Raw genomic sequence first — 7,843 nt, forward strand, 5'->3', positions numbered from 1 at the left:
CGGGGCACTCTTCCTCCCACTCCATTCAATCAGACCTGCCCTGCTTTTATGTATTTATTTTTATATTTGGCTTTTATGTAAGATCACGTCCAAGGAAAGGAGGTGACAGCACAGTGAGCAGTTAGGAGCACAAACCAGCTCTGTTAATAACTAGCTGTGTGACTTGGGAAAATCCCTCAACTTCTCTGAGCCCTAGATTGCTCATCTGTAAAATGGGAACCTCACAGGATTATTGTGAAGATTTAGTGAGATAGTGCACGTAAAAAAGAATTTGGGGCTTCCCTGGTGGTGCAGTGGTTGAGAGTCTGTCTGCCGATGCAGGGGACACAGGTTCATGCCCCGGTCCGGGAGGATCCCATGTGCCGCAGAACGGCTGGGCCCGTGAGCCGTGGCCACTGAGCCTGCGTGTCCAGAGCCTGTGCTCTGCAACGGGAGAGGCCACAACAGTGAGAGGCCCGTGTAACGCTAAAAAAAAAAAAAGTAAAATGTTGTGGAAATACTAAATATTTCTGGACTTGTTTTATTACTTTGAATTTAAAGATTTTGTTTTCCTTTCCTTTTTTTAAAAGCTCACTGGTTCTATCTTGGAAGGCATGTTTGGTCAGAGGGATGGGCTGCAATATAAGAGCAGGTGCTTTGGGAGTTCCCTGGTGGCCTAGTGGTTAGGATTGCAGGCTTTCACTGCTGTGGCCCGAGGTTCAATCCCTGGTGGGGGAAGTTACCCCAGCCCCCAAAAAAAGAGCAGATGTTTTGTAACCAACCTGAGTTGGTGGAAGGGAAGCAGTATAAGTCAGTCACATAACTTTCTGCTATTGCAATCAATAGTATATTGTGATATGGAATGCCAAATAATAATATCAATTATAGCTAACACTCAAAAACTGATGCCCTGAAGTAAATGTGATCCTATTATCTCCAGCAGAAGAAAATGAGTCATGATTCAAACCCAGACAGTCTATCTTGCAGAGTCCATGTTCTTACAGGGAAGAAAGTTAACACGAAAAGAAAAGGTGTCTCATCCTCAATGCATGAAAACACAATGATATACTTCCTATATTCTGTGGAGGGACACATGTTGCATTGTACAAGTGGGCACGTAACCCTGGTCTCCCCAGGAGAGTTTGTTGAGATGGAGACAAACCTCTAATGAGCCAGAGTTGGACTAAAGCCCCCCTGGGTCAGACTTGTCATCCTGGTCACTTCTACCTCTCATCTGAATTCCCTCGTTGGCAACAGGGTGTATTCCAAGGTACTGCTTAAATGTTCCTAAGAATGAGGTTTCTGGGGACACTCTTTGGAAAATGCATGCCATAATCTGTTTTAAAAATCTGACTTTGAGGGCTTCCCTGGTGGCGCAGTGGTTGGGAGTCCGCCTGCCGATGCAGGGGATGAGGGTTCGTGCCACGGTCCGGGAGGATCCCACATGCCGCGGAGCAGCTGGGCTCGTGAGCCATGGCCGCTGAGCCTGCGCGTCTGGAGCCTGTGCTCCGCAACAGGAGAGGCCATGGTGGTGAGAGGCCCGCGTACTGCAAAAAAAAAAAAAAATCTGACTTTGAAAGGAGTCACAGTGAACAGTGGAATACTAAATATTAAAGGCTCTGAAAAGTCATGCAGTCAAAAAACAGTTTTGTTTAATCCAGTATTTCCAAAATATATTTGACAATACAACCCTTTTGTTTTAGTGTAATGTCTATTGAAATCCCATAGCATTGGTGTCCCACAAAATACATTTTGGAAAATACTGGCCCATAAGTTAAGCACTGCCTAGTTTTAAATGTAATAGGAGCTTCATCCTAAGGCTGGATTATCCAATAGACCAAAGCAGGAATGCCAAGGAAATATTTTTTGAAGAAATTTGATATTTTAAAAAGCAGGGTAGGACTTCCCTAGTGGTGCAAGTGGCTAAGAATCTGCCTGCCAATGCAGGGGAGACAGGTTCGATCCGTGGTCCAGGAAGATCCCACATGCCACAGAGCAACTAAGCCCATGCGCCACAACTACCGAGCCTGTGCTCTAGAGTCCATGAGCCACAAGTAGTGAAGCCTGTGCTCCACAACAAGAGAAGCTACCGCAATGAGAAGCCTGCACACAGTAATGAAGAGTAGCCCTTGCTTGCTCCAACTAGAGAAAGCCCATGCAGCAACAAAGAACCAACACAGCCAAAAAAAGAAAAAAAAAAAGGCTAGTCATTTTAGGAAAATCAGAATTTTGCTAACTTAAAAAGTTTTGGGGGGTTAGATTTATTTCAACTGTAGGAGGCATATGTTTGGGGGACACCATCATCTTTTTTGGTTCCCAGGACCCAGCTTCTGCCCTGCCAGAGGGTGAGCCTGGGAGTTAGTTGTACTGCTACTAACACAGGGAGACCCTGTGAACCCATCTACACTGGTGTTGCCTCAACAAGATTTTTGCCTCAGTTTCCCTGTCTAGCCCTCCAGGCCTGTGTTGGGGCTACAGCCTGTTTCTTTGGTGGATCATCATCTACTCCCCCCAGGAAGGTTCAATCTCTGGTCAGTAATTGGAATCCTGGGGGCTGGGGGTTGGTGAATTGTCCATTCTACCTCTGCTATATACTGAATGTTTGCACACCCCCCACCCCAAATCCATATGTTAAATCCTAATGTCCAATGTGACAGTATTAGGAGGTGGGGCCTTTGGGAGGTGATTAGGTCATGAGGGTGGAGCCCTTTTGAATGGGATTAGTGCCCTTATAAAAGAGACCCCAGAGAGCTGCCTTGTCCCTTCCATCATGTGAGGACACAGCAAGAGGACAGCTCTCTGTGAACCAGGACATGGGCCCTCACCTAATAGCGAACCTACCAGTGCCTTGATCTTGAACTTCCAGCCTCCAGAAATGTGAGAAATGTTTCTGTTGTTCATAAGCCACCCAGTGCATGGTGTTTTTTTTGTTTGTTTTATTTTGTTTTGTTTTGTTTTTGCAGTACGTGGGCCTCTCACTGCTGTAGCATCTCCCGTTGCACAGCACAGGCTCCGGACACGCAGGTCCAGTGGCCATAGCTCATGGGCCCAGCTGCTCCGTGGCATGTGGGATCCTCCCAGACCAGGGCACGAACCCATGTCCCCTGCATCAGCAGACGGACTCTCAACCACTGCGCCACCAGGGAAGCCCCGAGGGCTTTTTTTTTTTTTTTTCCAGTGCATGGTATTTTGTTATAGCAGCCTGAACTGACTAAGACAAATTCATATGCTCAGCTACCTTTCCTCTCACTAGAAATCACCTCTGCCCAGATGGACTCTATAGATGTCAATGTCTGACCAAACCTCACTGGCCCTCCCACACCCTTTGGACATGTGTTCCTCTGGGCCTTCACAGAGTTGTGAAGAGTTCTTCGCCGTACTGACATGAGTTCCTCAGACTTACCTGAGTGGGCATAGTAGCTGTTATTGCACATACAAACTCTCCTGTCTGCCGGGTATTCATCCGAAGCACAGACTCCTGCTTCAGGACTACTGTTCTTGGTGTGTTTAGGGGAGGCTTGACTGGCTCCAGTGCTGGCAGCAGATTTTGTCATCCCCGAGGAGCTGGGGATAAGGGTTGTTGAATGAGCAGCTGTTGTCTCAGGTGACTGTGCCATTGCAGTGCCAGCACTGGGGGCCGATTCCACTGGATGGGAAGGTGCTTGTGTGATGGTGTTGTGATGTCTTCTGGACAGCGTGCTCATCGTGGGGGCTGTTATTGGGGTTGGGGGTGCAGCGGTAGTTACCCCTTCCTGAGTGCCAGGCATGTCTGTCCCCAGGTGGTCACGGTTAGCGAAGCGGTGTAACTGCACTGCTTGTCACAGGTAAAGATTCTTTCACATCAGTGATTTCATCCAATATTGCGGGGGGTAGCATTGTAGCTGACTTCTCAGAGACAGTGGTTCTCATGGACCCCGATGATGTGACGTCATTGCCGGGTGTGTTTAAGGCCATTGGAGCTGTGATCGTGGCTGACTTTTGGAGAGTCAGCGACCACTGATGACTCCAATCCATTGGCTCCGGAGCTTGATGCGAATGGGGTTGCGGCTGGAGCACACTGGCTCTGTTTTGAGGGGTTTGCTGACGTGACCATGCTGGATGAGGCTGTGCTTCTAGTTGTCCCTCCCTGGTCCTTCAATGTAGAAGTCAGCATGGAATTTGGCAGCGTTGTGCCCTCAGAGGTTGTGGTGATAACTGTATTTAATCTCTCCTCTTGAGTCTCACGTGCTGGGGTTGTCTGCTCAGTGGACCCAGCAGAGCTGCTAGCTGGTAGTGAAACTGGAGGAGCAGCTGATGTGGTATGCTGCTGGGACTCACACGCTTCTGTCCTGCCGGTTGTTGGTGAGCTGTTAGATGGAACTGCAGGGCCATTGTCTCTCCCATTGTTGGATGGAGATGATATTGTGGAGGGACACTCTATAGTTCCCACAGTTCCAGAGTCTTTCGTGGAAGATGTTGTAGCTGACCCCCAGGTTGTCATAATGCCTGTAAAACAAACAAACAAAAAAGAAACCTATATACCCATTCCCTCCACCAATCCAGAGTTCTCAGATATTCTCACTTTATGAAATATCCTTACTGGAAGATTCAATAAAAATGATATCAACACCAACTACATGGGACCTCCCTGGTGGCACAGTGGTTAAGAATCCACCTGCCCATGCAAGGGACACGGGTTTGAGCTCTGGTCTGGGAAGATCCCACATGATGCGGAGCAACTAAGCCTATGAGCCACAACTACTGAGCCTGCGCTCTAGAGCCTGCGAGCCACAACTACTGAACCCGCGTGCCACAACTGCTGAAGCCTGCGCGCCTAGAGCCCGTGCTCCACAAGAGAAGCCACTGCAATGAGAAGCCTGTGCACCACAACAAAGAGTAGCCCCCATTCGCCGCAAATAGAGACAGCCTGCGCACAGCAACAAAGACGCAACGCAGCAGAAAACAAAAACAAAAAACAAAACACCAACGATTATTACCGGCACGCATTCGTTTATGTGCCAGCTCTGTGCTAATAGATCTCAGCTGATGCATGCCAGGGAGAGCGAATTTAACGAATTCTGGCAACTATGTCTCATTCCACTTAAGAACTATTACAGAGACAGAGTCAGAAAAGGATGGAAATCTATTATCACACTTGATCTTTGATTTCTTGATGCCTTTTTTGATGTGTTTCCTACTGCATTGAATATGATTCTAATATTTAAAGATACACAATTTTTTTTTACAACATGACCCCTAATCAAAAGCCAAGTGCTTCATTTAGTGCAATAGCAGTCAAAGATAATTTTGACAACCTTTGGTTTTTCACCTTGTCTGAGTAAGGTGCGGTTCCAATGTGCAAGTGTTGGTGCACTGAATCCTCACATCCACCCTGAAGTAAGGACAATTACTTCTATTTATCAGATGAAGAAACTGAGGCTCAGACAGGTGAAGGCATCTTTTCAACGTCACACAGCCAGGAAGTGGTGGCACTGGATTTGAAATCAGATCCATCAGATCCCAGAGCCCAACGTCTTCCCTACCATGCTGCACTGCCTCACAAAGATGTTGCTTCATTCTCATGTCCGAGCCAGCCACTCTCTCTAGAGAAAAAGGCCCAAATCAGCTACACTGAGCTGGATCCCTCGGAAACCTTCCTCTTTCCCCTGGGCAAGGGGCAGAAATAGGTGCATCACCTGATGCCCTGTCATTGCAACCTTGGTCTTTGTCAAAGGACTAATTCAGAAAACTGGAAGTGATGGGCTTGTCCTTCCCACAACCTAGCTCCAGAGAGGCACTGATCCTTCTCCCCGCCCCCGCCCCCATCTGGCATCTGCTCCTTCCAACTCCCACTTTCTTCTAGCCCTGAATAGAGCTAAGGAGTCACAATAGGGCAGGAGTGCTGGCCAGGATGCACGGAAAGAGTGTGGGGATCTAGGCTGTAGACCTGGCTCTATTACTGACTTGCTTGTAGTCTTGGGGAAGACTCCCACCACTCTCAGTGCTTCTACATCCCCCTCAGCACAGTGAGGGACTTGGGCTTAATATCGCAAGAGTCCTCTAAACTCTAGTGATCCTTGGGTCTGTTTGCAACAAAATTCCAGGCTGAAATGAACAGATGTCTTGCTATGAGAGTCTCGAGTTTTTATTTGCCGGAAGAGATGTTTCCACTGGATCTGATTTTATGTTTTTTCCATGTGGTTAACCAGTTGTCCCTGCCCCCTTATGGAAAAGTCCATCCTTTTCCCATTGATCAATTTGTCATGCTACCTGTTATTACGCATCCAGACTGATTTCTCTGCTCTTTCATTCCATTGGTTTGCTTGTCTATTGTTGCAACAACACCACATGATCTTACTTTAATGTAAGTCTTAGTATCTGATAGAGTGAGTCTCCCATCTTGCTCTTCAAAGTTATCTTGGCTGTTGCTGGCCTTTTGTTCTCCCTTATGTGTATTAGAATGTGCGTATCAACTTCTACAAAAAACCCTGTTAGGATTTTGATTGGAAGTGTGTCGTAATTAAAGATTTGTTAAGAATTGACATTTATATGATATTGAAGTTTCCTGCCTATAGCAGCTCCTTTGAGAAGCAATGGAATGTGGCCTGAACTCTAAAGTCAGACCTGAGACAGACTCCCAGCTCTGATGAGCGGACAAATCACTTTAAGTCTCTGAGTCTCGGTTTCCTCAACTGTAAAACAGCAGTGATAACAATACCTACCTCACTGAACAATACCTACCTCACTGGTGGTCATGAGGATTAAATGAGATAATGCATGTGAAGCACTTAGCACAGTGCTTAGCATACAGTAGGTGCTCAATAAGTAGAAACTGCTATTGATAATAATTATCCCCTTCCGTGCGCTTCTCACCAAAACTAGTATCTGCTTCCTGGGTGTTTTGCTAAGGATACTCCTGGCCTTGGAAAAAGTCATGACTCATGGGATTGCTAAGACATGCAATTTCCTGCCACCTCCCAATATCTTCCCCTATATTGTTCTAGGAGCTCAGGATCCAGGGCTGCACTCCTCCATCGGGCTCAGTGAGGCATTGGGGGTGGCAGCTGATCTTTGCTGGAGTAGGGCAGGGGAGGGCAGCAGGGGTCCGAGCCCCTGGGCCCTCAGTTCTGGGCCAGATTGAGAGGGAACTAGCCTACTGAAACCCCAAGCTATTGGCCCAGCCCAGATGGAAAGGACAGACAGAAAAGGGGAGACAGCTGGGATGACAGACAGAATGGAGGGAATAGACAGACAAATACAGCATCCTGGATGAGGATGGATGGGCAAAGCCAGAAGCTCTTTGGAGGTCATCCCATCATGTTCCTGCCCCCAAGCTCATTGGTGCCCCAAGCCTTTCAGACAATTTAGGGGTGGGTTGGGGGATGGCTGTGCTCACATGAGATCTTCCTGGGGACACTACTTGATCTTCCACCACCTTCTTCCCCTCCCTGGTGAGCCAGAAGGCGGCTGTGAGAGCCCCCAGAGAAGGATGGATGGAAAGAGTGTATGTGGCTACTCACCAGGCAGATTGAGGGCTCCATTCCCAATAAATAGCAGCAGCAGCAGCAAAAGCCACTGGCTGCCCATTGCTCTGCTGGTTGATGGTCCTGGAGTCTTGGCCCAAACAGGGGAACAGATTGCACTCCAAGACAGTGAAGCACTGCTGGGGTGCCACCTCTCACCTGCCTGCTGAGTGCACCACCCCTGCCCCAGTTGTCCAGACTCCTTCCCAGCAGGCCCCAGGGGGCTTTTCAGGGTTGGAAGCAATGCCAGTGGGAGGGAACGAAGGGTGGGGTTTCCCATCCCCTGCAATCAGTGGGCCTCTGGGGATTCCCATTCCCCCTGGTGAATATCCCCAAGGCCCCTAGTTGTCAGTCTTTGCTGA

This window comes from Kogia breviceps, chromosome 1, assembly GCF_026419965.1.
Source record: "Kogia breviceps isolate mKogBre1 chromosome 1, mKogBre1 haplotype 1, whole genome shotgun sequence".
NCBI classification, from domain to species: Eukaryota; Metazoa; Chordata; class Mammalia; order Artiodactyla; family Physeteridae; genus Kogia; species Kogia breviceps.